Source organism: Peromyscus eremicus, chromosome 4 (assembly GCF_949786415.1).
Source record: "Peromyscus eremicus chromosome 4, PerEre_H2_v1, whole genome shotgun sequence".
Classification (NCBI taxonomy): domain Eukaryota; kingdom Metazoa; phylum Chordata; class Mammalia; order Rodentia; family Cricetidae; genus Peromyscus; species Peromyscus eremicus.
The window spans coordinates 133,450,114-133,464,893 of NC_081419.1; the positions used below are offsets into that span (position 1 = coordinate 133,450,114).

Sequence of the window (14,780 nt, forward strand, 5' to 3'; positions counted from 1 at the left end):
CTACTAGCTGATTTCACCCCTGTCTTCCTAGCAATTTTATCTCAACTTCCGAAAAGGTTTTATTTTTCAATTTCTTACACAAGTGTGTGTCTGTATGTGGAAATGCACATGGGAGTGCAGGTGTCTGGGGTGGCCAGAAGAGGGCGTCAGATATCCTGGAGTTGGAGTTAACAGATGGTTATGAGAAGCTAGATGTGGATTCTGGGAACCCAACTCATATAGCAAGCTCTCTTAATTGCTGAATCATCTCCCCAGCCCCTTACCTCACTTTTTTTAAGTGCAAATGCACAGCATTTACTCTGTGATGAGCACTGCCATAAGCACCATGAAACATCTGATCTTTATAACATAAGTAGAAAGCCAACTTTTAGTATCTGGTACTTATATGTCTGATACTGGCTTCACATCCTGTTCCTATCATCACTATTCTCATGTACACACATAACTACATTACTCCTACTGCTTTATTTCCAAGTTCCATGAGAACACAAGAGGACTTTTTTTTTCCTGCTTAGACACATTGGTACGTAGGGTAGATAACATTTCCCCCACCCCTCTTCCAGCCCCAGAGGCATGTGTCTGACTTCTGGCCAGAGAGATACAAAGGCAAATATTACACATTATAGGGCTGTGTGCCTGGAAATAAGGCCATGCTGGCCTCCTCTTGTTCTACTGAATAGGATGTGAGTGTACAAGCAAAGTATCTTGGGACAAATTGGGGTAAATATTGTCTTAGACTTTTCTATTGCTACCACTGAATAACATAGGCTATGGACTCATAGACTATGGACTTTAAAGTAAAGTAGTTTATTTAATTCATTGTTTTGGAAGTCCAAGAACATGATACCAGAACTAATAAGGGACATTCTGCTAAGTGATGACTTGGTAGAGAGCATCACATGTCAAGACTGAATAAGCCTGCTAAAGAGAGTTCGTTTCTGTATTGCATTCACTCCTGTGACAACTCATTAGCCTGTAGAATGATTACTCCATTTATTACGACCCAATCACCTCTTAAAAGTCCCACCTGGCCCCACCTCTTCATCCCTCACAGCAGGAGGTACATTTTAACGCAAATCTGGGTGATGTTCAACCACCAAACCACAGCCAAAGCAAGTAAACAGAAAATCCCAGGGCCTCTCAGTATCTACAGCTACACACTAGATCTGAAGTGCTACACCAGACCTAGCCTTAGAGAGCGACAGTGCTCCATCTTGTCTCAGTCACTGGATTTGAAGAGTCCCTGCAACATGTAGCCACACTGGCACCTTACCTCAGTGTTTTACAAACTGTAAGTGGCTGCTGTTACTGTGATACTGGTCTGGATTGATGGTGTGGTTTGTTGTTGTTGCTGTTGTTTATGAAATACAGAATAAAAATACCGTAAGGTTCACCAAGGTATTTGTATATCTCTCATCTACCCATTTTCCTATCTATTCATCATTTATCTATCTATTCACCCCTACACAAATGGTGTGTATCGTGATTCACAATGGAAAAAAAATGTATTTCTTAGTAACAGCTTCAGTCAACAAAATAATTTAGAAGTTGACAATGTTATCAATACTCTTCATGCTGAAAAGACAAGTCCTTTTTGTAGGGGATTTGCCTCCTTCACATAAGATTGAGCCTCCCCTAAGTCTTTACCATGAATACTAAAGACACTTTCCCCTATGAAATCAGCTCCAAACACGACTTCGTATTCTCTTTTTTTCCATAATGACCTCAAAGCTTTTAATAATCTTAAGGTCTATTTCTGTTTATAATCATAAAACTCGGTTTCTTTTTTTTTCCTTTCTTTTCTGTAAAGTGTGTTTAATTTTCATTGCTCTAGGTAAAAACAGTTCTGGTTATATTTCAGGATATTAGCTTTAAGCCAGTGCTTCCTGTTTGTGTATACTGTGCATAAACTAAGTTCATCAGTGCACACTCCAGGAAGACCAAGGCGGAAATTCAGAACTCGACTCACATAGTATGTAAGAGTGTGTTGGCAAGAATAAATCACATATTAACTAGGATCATAGACTAAAAAGTTAATAAAAGAGTGTGCCTATGTATATACAGTATAAAAGTATATAGTGTAAGTATATAATATATAAGTACATAGTATATAAGACCATTGATAGAAAAGAGAGAAGGCATAGAGGCAGAGAACAGACTGAGATCGGGCAGGGAGGAAAGGAAGGAAAGAGTTCTTTCAGAGTGGCAAAAGGATGACTGATTTTTTAATTTTATCTTTTCTTATTAATTTTTAAGGTTCATTTAGTGCAACAAATATTTATTGAGCCACTACTGCATAGCAAGCTGAAAGTAGAATAGTGTGTAACGAGGCCCCTTTTCTCAAAGACCTTATGGTTTAATTACTAGAAAGTTGTTTATTGGCAATAAATGCAAGGGAGAATAAAATCTAAAATGATCCAAGTTTTTAATAGGGATTAACTCATCGACAAGCTTGACCTTTAATGGCTAAGTCTCAGCACTGCTATCCCTTTGCTGGAGTGGGAGTGCTGGGCACGGCGAGTCTCCTGCCCTCCAGGCAGAGGGAACTGGAAGCTGCTGAAAACCCCTTGACACCAGAAGCTAAGATAATGACGATGATGAAATCACGGTGTGCTGAGGCTGCTCCCACAGGATGGTGGAAACTGGAGGCCAGGCTCCTAAGGAGCCCCAGACTCATGCCTGCATCCAAATCCCCTGCCTCAGAGCCAGCTGAAGGAGTGCCTTTGGAAGTAAAGATGTAAAGATGGCTTGCCCTCAATTAGCAAAAGACCCAGTAACATCTTTCTGTAAGTGTAAATGTGATGGTGTTCTCTTCAAACCTGTTACATTATGGCAGTGGCTTCCCATTACTGTTGGCAGAAGGCAGAAAAAGCTGAGTGTTCCTGTGAACTTTACATAACATAGATACTGTCTTGTCCCATGGCCCTTCTGTCTTCTGGGATACCATCGCATACTCCATGAATCCTTTCTCTTGTGTCTCCCAACATGCATTTTTCCCTTAACTGAAATAACCTTCCATCCCTGTCTTCATTTCTTTATAAAATCATTCAATTTTCAGATCAAAGCACAAATATCATTGTCTTGGACATATGTTCCTTTATATCCTGGACCAGGATATATAACTATTTAGTGCTTACTTTAATTGTACCTATGTTATTTACTCTTATCCATAATACTTTAACACAGCTAAAGTGTGATTCATTTGATTGACACCTGCCTCTCCCATGAGGGCATGGATGGTACCTTTTATATTCCCTTTCATCATTTCCCTCTCTTCATTGATTCATTTAGAGCCTAGAGTTGTGTGGGGCATCAAGTAGATCTGTAATACTGTTAGTGGACGAACCATAAAAAAGAAGTCTGAAGCCCACATGTAGAATAGCATAGCCCAACAGAACATGCTTCCTAGAGTCCTACTTGGGGAGGAAAACTGAAAAGGATTTCAGGGTGAGTATATAGGGTTATGTGAGTAGATTTTAAAAAATATCCAGATCATGTATACTAACCACAGTGATACCAAATATTACTTACTGAGCAAAGGTCATATACTTTAAAAACTTATTTTAATCTCCCAAACTGCTCTAGAAGTTTAATTTTCTTTTCTCTGTCTTATAAACAAGAAAATAGGAGCTCAGAGAGATCCGTGTCTCACCCAGGGCTCCACAATTGCTAAATGATAGAGCAAAGATTCTCTGGCCTGTGATCCGGGCCATGCTCCCTCTCAATGGAAAGAGCTGCATCTGGGGTGAGCACAGGAACACAGACAAATTTTTCCATATGTCCTTAGGTAGAAAAAAAAAAAACTACATGGGCTTTGCAGCCTGCTTCCCACCAGGTAGCAAAGGCCTGGGGTCCATCCCCTGGTAGGCTTCCTTCCTCCTCAATTCCCTTTGAAGTTTGAGAAGGCAGCACCTGGAGGCTACAGAGAATCACAACATGTCTGTGAGTCCACCCGATTTCATGGCCTCTACAGTTCTAATTTAAGAATCCAGAATCACCTTTATCTCTGCTTACTCCCTATTTAATAAAGACAGCATGATATAATTTCCTAATTCAACGAGAGAAATTAATCACTCCTTATGTAAAGTAGGTCAAAAGTAACTGCTTTAATTATTTTAGCGATATTCGAAGAGGCAGACTTCAAAAGAAACTCAAATTGCAACACAAAGAAAGAAGAAGGGGAAAAAAAACTTTAGAATCAGCAAGTTTTGTAAGGTACACAAGATGGCCCCAGACACATGCACAAGCTGCATTCTGGGCTTTCTCTAGTGGAGACAAAAATTGCAGTTTTATTGATGACAAAATCATTTATAACAGCACGTCAAAAGCATTCCCTTATCAAATCAGTATCCTGCCCTACTTATATACAAGCTAACCATTACTGTGGGGTTTCTATAGGAAATAAAAATCAATTAATTAGAAGTCTGGAAATTACAGGAAAGGCAATGGCTGATGACGTTCTCTCTGCTTTGAACGTGGTGGACTATAATGACAGTTCCTTGGACTTCTGGAATTAAGCAATCGACCTCATGGACTTCCTCCCACTGAGTGCTACCTCCTGTACTCTGTATTATTTTGTCAGTACAAGGCCCCCTGCTCTGTGGCTTCTCTTTTTTAACCTATGAGCATTTTTATAGCCCTTAAAAGACCTTTCTGAAATCTTCCTACCTAACATCTAATTCCCTTCCTTTCCACCACAGTTGAATCTCTATGAACCCAGATACCTTGCTGGCAATCACACCAATTGTGACAGCAGGTTCAAGACCTGTACAAACTCCAGCAGACAAAAGTCCAGAATGGAAGGTGAAGTGGTATGAACTCCGACCCCTACCTGAAGAGCTAATGGCCATTGATGAGTACTAGGAAGAGTATCAGTTTTCTTTAAGGGTATAAACCCTGGTAGGTCAACCACAAATCAATTGATGGTCCTATACCCTAGAGTATATGGGTAGCACAAAATGGACTTTATGAGTTCAAAGAAAATGGACACAACAAGGGTGGGTAGAAGAGGTCAAATGGATCTTGGAAGAGATGGAGAATAGAGGTGAATATTATTACCAAAATACATTCTAGAATTCTTAAAGAATTACTAAGATTGTCTTTTAAAAGAACACAAACAGAACAGCTCTCAAGGATCTGTTGGACTCAGACAACTATAGCATATCTAATAAAAGAAGAACTGTATGCACCATTCTAAGAACACAAGGAAACTGAGGACAGTTTCCCAGAAGACATCATCTCTAAGATTGGTTCAAAAGGTGGGGAGTTAGAATTTGGATCTGTAGGTTCAGTTAGAATTTATGGTAGGGAATTAGGTATTTCTGACAATGCAGGTGCTCTAGGAGGCACTGAAATGCCTGATAGGCACAAGTGAGAAAATGAAGGAGTAGAACTGAGATACTTCCTTAGGCTGGCTGGCTATATACCAGGCACCAGGCAGCCGCACTCTGGGTCTTGGTTTTGTCTGGCAGGCTTGTGTTATAAACTGTTATTCATTGGTCTTCATCCCATGAAGTCCAAAAGCACTCATGTGTAGGCAGAAGTTTCTCTGGTCCTGCCCATCCCACGGTCAGGACAAATCTCTCCCACCCACATCCAGAAGCTCCTCGGTCCCAAGTAAACACACAGAGGCTTATATTATTTACAAACTGTATGGCCTATTGGTCAGGCTTCTTGCTAGCTAGCTCTTATAACTTAACTCAATCCATTTCTATTTATCTATGTTGCCACTGTGGCCATTACCGCTCAGCTGGCATCTTGTTGCTCCTTGGGCAGTGGGCTGGGGTCTCTTCTCACTCTCCTTTCTTCTCCCATCTCTTCAGTTCGAATGTCCTGCCTAACCTTATTCTGCCTTGCCATTGGCCAAACAGCTTTATTTATCAACCAGTCAGAGCAACACATATTCTCAGTGTACAGAAAGACATCCCACAGTACTCATGAGTTAATTAGAGGATGAACACAGGAATTGATTAGAAATGTCTGCCATGAGCATGATAGGAAGAGAAGGAAGGTCCTTGTGGTGGTTTAAATGAGAACGGCTCCATAGGCTCATGTTTGAGTGCTTGGTCCCCAGTTAGTAGATCTGTTTGGAAGGATCAGGTAGTTTGGCCTTGTTGAAGTAGGTGTGTCACTGCAGGTGGGCTTTGAAGTTTCAAAAGCCCTTGCTAGGCACAGAGTTTCTCTCTGTCTCTCTGTCTCTGTCCCTGTCTCTGTCTCTGTCTCTCTTTTCCTCTTCTTCTCCCTTTCCTTCTCACTCTCCCACCTTCTCTCTTTCTTCCTGCTACTTTTGGGTCAGATGTGAATTCTTAACTACTGATCCAGAACCATACCTGCCTGCTGCCATGTTCCCTAACATAATGGTCATGGACTAACCTTCTTAAACTGTAAGGAAGCCCCCAGTTAAATGCTTTCTCTTGTAAGTTGCCTTGGTCGTTGTGGTAGTTTGAATGTAACTGGACCCCATAATCTCATAGAGAGTAGCACTATTAGAAAGTGTGGCTTTGTTAGAGTGGGTATGGCCTTGTTAAAGAAAGTGTGTCACTGTGGGGGGCAGGCTTTGAGGTTTCCTATGCTCAGGATACCACCCAGTGAGTCAGTTGACTTCCTGTTGCCTGCAAGATGTAGCACTTACAGCTCTAGCACCATGTCCTGAATCTTACTCTGTAGACCAGGCTGGCCTCAAACTCACAAAGATCCATCTGGCTCTGCCTCCTGAGTGCTGGGACTAAAGGCATGCGCCACCACTGCCCAGCTGAAATAAAGTGTTTATTTAGACTTACAGTTGCAAGGGATACAGTCCATCATGGCAGAGAAGGTATGGTAGCAGGAGCCAGAGGCAGCTTGTCATATCATTTCCACAATCTGAACGAGAGATTGATGAATACCAATGTTCAGCTAGCTTTCTCTCTTTGTTCAGTCTAGGGTTGTATGCAATGGGAAAGTACCAGCCATAGCCAAGGTAGATCTTGCCATTTTCCTTTCTCTAATTTTGATAAACCCTGACTGACATGCTCACAGGCTCATCTCTAGATTCTAGATCCTGTCAGCTTGACAATGAACATTGACCACCATAAGCATCTTGTCACAGTGATGAGTAAGTAACTAATACACAAGTCACACAGGTAAACATCCCTTCTTCCTGTCTCCTGGGCATCACTCCCTCTCTACCACGGCCAGTCTACAGAAGCTCTTCTTGTGGGGACAGTAGCATCCCATCTGCTGGTTGTTCACTCTTCATAATTCCACAGGGGTCCTGTCTTTCTCTCTTCTCTCATTCTTGCCCTAGTCTGTACCTTCCAAGTCAGCAGCCCCGGGCCTCCAGCCCTTCCCTTAGGCTCTGTCTTCTCAAGAACACAGACTAAGCCTGCATCTTTCTCTTTAAAATAAGAGATATGGGACCATCCTTATCTTCAGAGTCATCTCTGAGTCTGATATTCTGAAATTCAAATTCTAACTTTCAGCAGATCCTTGGGCAAAGGCGTCCACAAAGCAGACAACTTGAATGTCTGAGCAGATGATAAGGTTGAGATGGAAACACTGGGAAATTCCCAGGAGGTTTTAGCATTCTCTTATTTTACATATGATAACGAAGGCTCCAAAGGCTGAGCTCATTTGCCTGATGCTGTGCAACTAAAGATGAGAAGATCCAAGATACAGACTCAGGCAGATGGAGCCTGAGCCTGTGTCCTTTATCACTGCCTTATGCTGTAAATCTTAGATACTTCAGGAACTTACCATTCTGATTACATGGAAATCTGATTACATGGAAAGAGATATACTAAGAACACACAGGAAAGGGTTGAGGGTATATATTCTCTGACCAATAGGCTATCCCACATTGTAGCATTATTTTTCTTAATTTTTTCACCTAAGACAAATGCATCTTGAGAAGAATCTTTCTTTTTTTGAGATCTTATTTTTATTTTATTTTTATTTATGTGTGTGTGTGAATGTGCACACATGCATGCAATGTGAATGTATGGCACAGGTGTGTGGGTGCCTTTGGAGACCAGAAGAGGATGTCAGATCCTCTGGTTGGAGTTAAAGGCAGTTATGAATCTCATGGGTGCTGAGAATCAAACTTAGGTCCCCTGGAAGAGTAGGAAGTATTCTTAATTGCTGAGCAATCTCTCTAGCCCAGTGGTTCTCAACCTTCTTAATGCTGTGACCCTTTAATAACAGCTCTTTATGTTGTGGTGACCCCCAACTATAAAATTATTTTGCTGCTACTTCATAACTATAATTTTGCTACTGTTATAAAGCTTAATGTAAATATCTGATGTGCAGGATATCTGACATGTGACCCAAATGGGGGGTCGTGACACACAGGTTGAAAACCACTGCCATTCTTAATAAGAAAAAAAATAGCCTTAGTTGGGTTGTAAAATATAGCTGTTTCAAATCCAAGTCCAGCAGATCAGTCCACCTCCTCTTAAGCTCTTCTTGTGCTCAATGTCATTTCTTACATGAGCTTCTTCAGGGTGTAAAAAGATCCTTATTTTGTCCTTTGTTCAGGCTCAAGGGTCTCCTCAAGAGCTGGATGCTCCTAAGGCATCAGTAGCTTCAACCTTAATTTCCAGCCCCATGTCTTCTGCACCCTTCTAGGAGTAAAAGGTTGAGATCTTTGTCTTCTGGTTCCCAAAGACACAGAGCCTGGAGTGCATCCTACTGAAGCTTCGTCACTCTGGGAGCACATGTTGGCCTCACCCTTAGGAGTTAGCACAGGTTGAAGCCTTAACAAGAGCAGACAGCTTACAACAAGGAAGGCTGCCAAGTCCAAAGGGTCAAAGAAAGGCAAAACAGTCATTCTATTCCCACAGGCCTCCCTGTCCCTGAGTGCATTCCCAGCCACCCCTATTCCTGCTGTCTCGGGGCTCGTAATCTTCACAAAGGGCCCCTAATACTATCCATGCAAATGGATTTAAGTTACCATTCATTTTTTTCTCAGACATTTGACAGGCTGATTCTTCTAACACAATTTATTCTTCCTCACAAAGATGAGTCTCCCACACACATTTCCACACAAGCATATGAATGATCTCATGGTGAAGGCTGAGCTCAAGTTTCCAAGTCTGGTGGGGTCCAAAGTAGGAACAAGGATCAGGTGCTGTAGCTCTCAAAGACCAGGAGTCACAGCCTGGTGAGAGTCATGTAAGGGCATGCACAAGGTCTCTCCAAGGGCAGAGATCAGAACTCATCTGGGTCAAGACTGGCCCGATTTCAGATGACATGGAGGTAGAAGAGACACTACTACAGGCAAGAAAGGGAGCTAGAAGAGGGGGTGAAGGCAGTGTGGGAGTGGACATCGTGCATGTATGTATGAAGATGTCACAGTGAGATTCAATAGTCTGTACAATTAGTACATGCTAATGAGAAAACACCCAGTTGCTTGTAACTTTGTAGCTTCAGGATTTTGAACATCTTAGCTTCAGAATCTCTCCTGACTTTCTTCCCAATCTGAATAAAGGGGATTATAACCTTTACCTCAAAGAATACTGTGAACCTGGCTTGTAGCTCAGTGATGGAGTGCTCGCCTAGAGTCCTTCCCAGCACCACACACAAATGAACACTATGTGTTGGAAAGGCTCGGTCCTGACATGGAGCACAGAGGAGCTCAAGGATGTTAGTTTTTTCTCCTCCATTGTCTGCTTTGTTATGTGAATTCACTGCTGCCTGGTACCACAGAGCCAAGCTCAGTGCCTCGGGATCCTGAGCACCTCCTGACAAGGCAGCTGTGCTGCAAAGTCCTCAAGATCACCATCTCTGTTCCCACTGTCACGGCAGCTCTTCTTCTTACTTGATGCTTGACCTAGAATAGGCTGTTCTCTCTCTCCTCCTCCCTCTCACCCTCTCTATATATACATGCATATATAATATATTACATAGATATATAATATAATATGATGATAATAATATATTATATATTCATACATTTTTATATATATTCATTTCCACAGCTGAAATCTGGACATGGTGGCTGTCCACTATAATCTCAACACTTAAGAGGCTGAGGTGGGAGAATTGCTATGAGTTTCTCTCGCTTGGAGACTGGCTGAGCAAGCCTGGGAGCTGGAAAACCATGGCAGCCTAGTGGCCTAGTGAAGCCCTGAAGGACCCTCAACCCTGGGCTTGAGCTGGGACACATAGGGACACCTTCCTACAGTGTGCTCTCTAGCCCTTTGAAGAACTCCTGATCTGAGATGGTTTCGTGTGAAATTCATGAGATTCACCTGATAACAACTCTGAGTTCCACTCTACCTCACTGACCTCTCTTTTCTGTTCGGTGTTCTTCAGGTTTGTTGGGTTTAAAAAAACAAAAACAAAAACATGAATGTGTGAATAAAGAGCATGAAGTTTATTAGGAGGCTGTACACTTGCAAACTTTTACTATTCCTCTAGGCCTACAAGCAGTTCCCTTCAGCCCTTCTTCCCAAGGCAACGAAACCTTAAAGATGTGAACCCTGAGACCAGGTGGATCCACCCAGCCTGAAGCCATGATGGTCTCTCCCAACCTCACCATTTTCCAAAGGCCTGAGGTGAGAAGACACAGGGGGCTTCTAGGCTCCACTAGGAGCTCAGGCAGTCTAAGACTCTCAGCTTGTCTGCAGAGGTCTGAGAGGGGGTGATCTTGGAGAAGGTGGAAGCAGTGGTGTCTCTGGGAGGCTCCATAGCCAGAATCCATCCTGAACAAGCAAGCACAATGCAGCAGGAAGAAGCTACAGAGAGAGGGTGCTGTACCTTGATGTGGGCTCTGCTGCTGCCCAGCCCAGGGGCTCTGAACAAGTGACTTGACTTCTCTCAGCTTGCTTCCCCACCTGCATGTGAGAATAGTGACACAGGCAGATAAGAGTCTGTAGCTACCAATGGGAAACCACTAACCTGATGTGGAGAATACCCAAGGGAACAGCATGACAAATCCTGACTTAAAATGTGGGTTGAATACCCAAGCCCTGAGGATTATTAGCATGAAGCTATTTGGGGTTAAAGGGAATTGCCACACAGGTCACACCCTGGGTGTGTGTGTTAATGATAGGCTTGTTCTATCACAGTGAGCACACAGCAAGTACAACCAGGCAATGCTAGACTTTAGTGGTGTTAGGCTCTCAGGGACTGACACCTGAGGGTACACCTGTCATGCATGACCAGACTAGCTGTTCCCAGCATCCTACAACCCTGATTTTGTCCAGTGAACATTGTGAGCACACAGCAGGCATTGCCTTGGTGTACGGTTGACATAAGTGGCATCATTCTGGTGACTCGTGGCAGGTGGCAACAATGAACAGGGTACAGTCCAATATAGCCAGGAGGAATTCACACACAAACAAACTGGGACAGAAGAAAGGACCTGTGTTCTCACAAACAGTAATGCCAGCAGAGTGCCTCAGAGTCAAGGCTTTCTTCTATGATTCTTAACTAAATGAGTTTTTTTTTTCTTAAGCCCAAGTTGTTAAATTATAATATATGGGATCTGTTAAGAGAGTCACATTTCATTTCAAACGTCCAATGGGTTCTATAATCTGTCACCACTACTATATGCCCCTTGTGGAGAAGTTACCTTCGCATGCCTAACTGAAAGACCAAACTAGTACCAGACCCCATGAGGACTCTCTGGTTCTTTATTGCTCACTAAGGTCAGTCAAGAAACAGGCAAGACCAAATCATTGTGGACACCCAGTTATAACATCACATAGCAAAGTCAAAACTATCTTTGTGTGAATATTTATAGTAAGTTACATTAAAATAGTAGAAAAAATGACAAAAATTCTCTAGCAGTACTTTGTATATGATATTCCAGAGCCTGTTAGAATTTCAAAGTAGGAGAAGAATGAAAGTGTGGTTAAGAAGAAAGCAGGTATGGTGAAGTACATTAGTCAAAAAGAAAGATATAAAGTTTATTATTCAGGGCATGTAAGTCAGAGAGACAGGAAGGGAGAAAGAGAGAATACAGAGATGTTAAAGATCACCAACATCACAAAAAAAGCAACAATGGATTAAAATAAGTTTTAAAATTAGAATATGAATATGTAAAAGACATAAAACTTTAAAATGCATCAAAGACAAAGGTTCTGAAATTTCATCGGAATCAAAAGTTAAGGTCATCCAAATTCCTTACAAGTGGGTTATCAGTCAGAACCCAACTTAAAAGTAAGCAATATTCACAATGTTAGACAGAGAGTGACCAGGACAGAGAAGTGAGTCTTTCTTAATACAAAATCTTTTTGTTAAATAGTGTATACAAATTCAAAAGAGTCAGTTTCATTATCATGTTTCCATGCATGTATATAATTTGATTTTACGCAACTCCCCCCACATCCACATCTACACACTCACCCCCCTTCCTATCTTGTGAGAAACCCTTCTACCTTCATGTCACCTTCTTTTAGATGCCACACATGGAAGGAAGCAGTAAGACTTGTCTTTCAGCTCCTGACTTATTTTACTTAACGTGATGATCTTCAGTTCCATTCATCCTTCTACAAACAACATAACTTTGGTGTTCATAAGAATTAAAAAAGAAAATGTGATTTCTTCCCTACCTAACCCTCTGTGTTCCCAAATAAGATAAAACAATTCAGGTCCCCCTACATCTTCTAGAAGATTTCCCCCTGATATTACACATCTACCCTAAATAGACCCAATTACGTGCCCATCATCAAGATACACCCAGGCAGCTTTTTAAAAATAGAGAGGGAAGAGTGTGTGCATCTCTTGCCAGATCGGAACAGCAGCATCAGGTTGGGAACCTGAAATGTACAGGGTGAAGGTATTTACACCACAGCTAGCAGCAAGCACTTTAAATCATGTTATCTTCCCAAGGCAGGCTAGAGGCACAGCATCCAGCATACCATGTTTCTGCTTCTAAAAGTCTGTGCATGCCCTTCTGCAATTCTTATCATCTCAGACTATAATGTTGAACTTGTTTTTCCTCCCCTTGGTCATAAACATTTAGAAGGGAAGACATTTCATCAGTCATCACTGACACTACAGCATCTAGCCCATGCATGGAAGGAAAGGAAGAGCAAAGTCATAGGAAGAAGGGACCAAAGAAAAAAGAAGAGAGACAGAGAGGGGAGAAAGCTGAGAAGTGGGGCAATTTCTCCCTTCAAATGTAATAGAATTGGCTTTATCATCACCCGGAATCATCTGCAGCCTATATTCAGAGCAGGATGTCTTCTAAATATCTCCAGAAAATTAGGCTTCCTTGCACCTGATTCCCAAGAGGTCTTTAAACAGCAGCCCCTGACCTGTCAAACTCCCAGTCAGACTAAGCCAAGAGGCTAGAACAAGGCCATTATTGAAACCACACCCCCAATTACAAATTAGGACTGCCAGTTCAACTTCTGCCCAGAACACTTTTTGAGGATTCATGGTTTTGAGTCTGTTTCCTCAAAGAGGTGGAGGTCTGAGAACTCTCCCTCTCTACACAGTTGCCTGTCACTCAACTAAGTGCTTTCTGAGCATGGAACTGAAAGATCCACTCACTCAGTTCCCACCCCTTTCAAACAAACTGGAATCCCTCTCTGTAGTGGATTGAATGAGAATGACCCCCACAGGCTCCTATTCCCAATTAGATCTCTCTCTCTCTCTCTCTCTCTCTCTCTCTCTCTCTCTCTCTCTCTCTCTCTCTCTCTCTCTCTCTCTCTCTCCTCTCCCTGCCTCCTGTGGAAGATGTGAACTCTCAGCTATTGCTCCAGCACCATCCTGCCTGACTGCCTGCTCCCATGTTCCATATCATCATGGGCACAGATTCTGATCCTCTGGTACTGTGAGCTCCCGTGTGTGTGTGTGTGTGTGTGTGTGTGTGTGTGTGTGTGTGTGTGTGTATGCATATGTTACTTATATGTTATTTTTGTCATGGTATCTTATCACAGTAACTGAAAAGGAATTAAGACACTCTTCAGGAGTCCTGGTGCTTTAATCAATTAATTACATTTGAGTAGTGATTTAACCAAACATTATGCTCATTAAATTCATATTCCATAATAGATTGACCCAGGTCGGAGTGTCGGAGGTCAAGGAACCTGATGAAATTAAAATAAAACAGAAAACAGTAGCTCCCTCAACTGGTTCAGCCAGTTATTTGGAGATACACCAGACCCAGCCACTGAGCTGTTATTTCCATTGTCTTCTTCAAGTTCCTTCAGGTTGCATGTTTCATCTTGTGTGTGTGTGTGTGTGTGTGTGCGCGCACGCGTGCATGCGTGTGGTGTGTGTGTGTGTGTGTGTGTGTGTGTGTGTGTGTGTGTGTGTGTGTACCCTTTAGAGGACAGAAGGAAATGGAAACCACCAAACCACTCATTATTGAGTGGCCACTGGATTCACTCCATTCACTGCTTGAACCAATATTGACTGAATGAGTGTCTGTCAGGCCCTGACCCAGCCCTGGGGATACAAATGATACAAATGAATGGGACAAACTTTTAGAGCGTGCAGCTCCTTGCAGGGATGGGACAGAGAGAAGGAATAAACAAAAATTGTCATCACCCAACTGGGATAAGCTCCTAAACTCTGTCCAGACAGGAAACAGGGAGTACAGGGATGCATTACAGAGGAAGGGTGGTTTCAGTCTTCACAGGAGGAACTGGGAAGGCTTCTTCAAGGTAAGACCTTAAGCTAATGCATTAACTAGACGATAGGAAGAAAACACCCATGCAAGGAGCTAATACAGATCCACACAAAGAGCTAATACAGAAGTTGTTAAATCATAGATCCTCTAGGTGATGGCTCTCTCTCTCTCTCTGCTGTGGGATGGTCTGTATGTCAAGTGTGTTGCTGATTGG

At 42.3% G+C, this 14,780-nt stretch overlaps 1 long non-coding RNA gene across 1 annotated transcript; it reads left to right on the plus strand.

Moving 5' to 3' along the window:
• The first annotated feature begins 5,113 nt into the window (after positions 1–5,113).
• Positions 5,114–10,357, plus strand: LOC131908689 (uncharacterized). Its single transcript, XR_009378646.1, has 2 exons — positions 5,114–5,258; positions 9,957–10,357. It is a non-coding gene; the product is annotated as an uncharacterized LOC131908689 (long non-coding RNA).
• Positions 10,358–14,780: the final 4,423 nt, after the last annotated feature.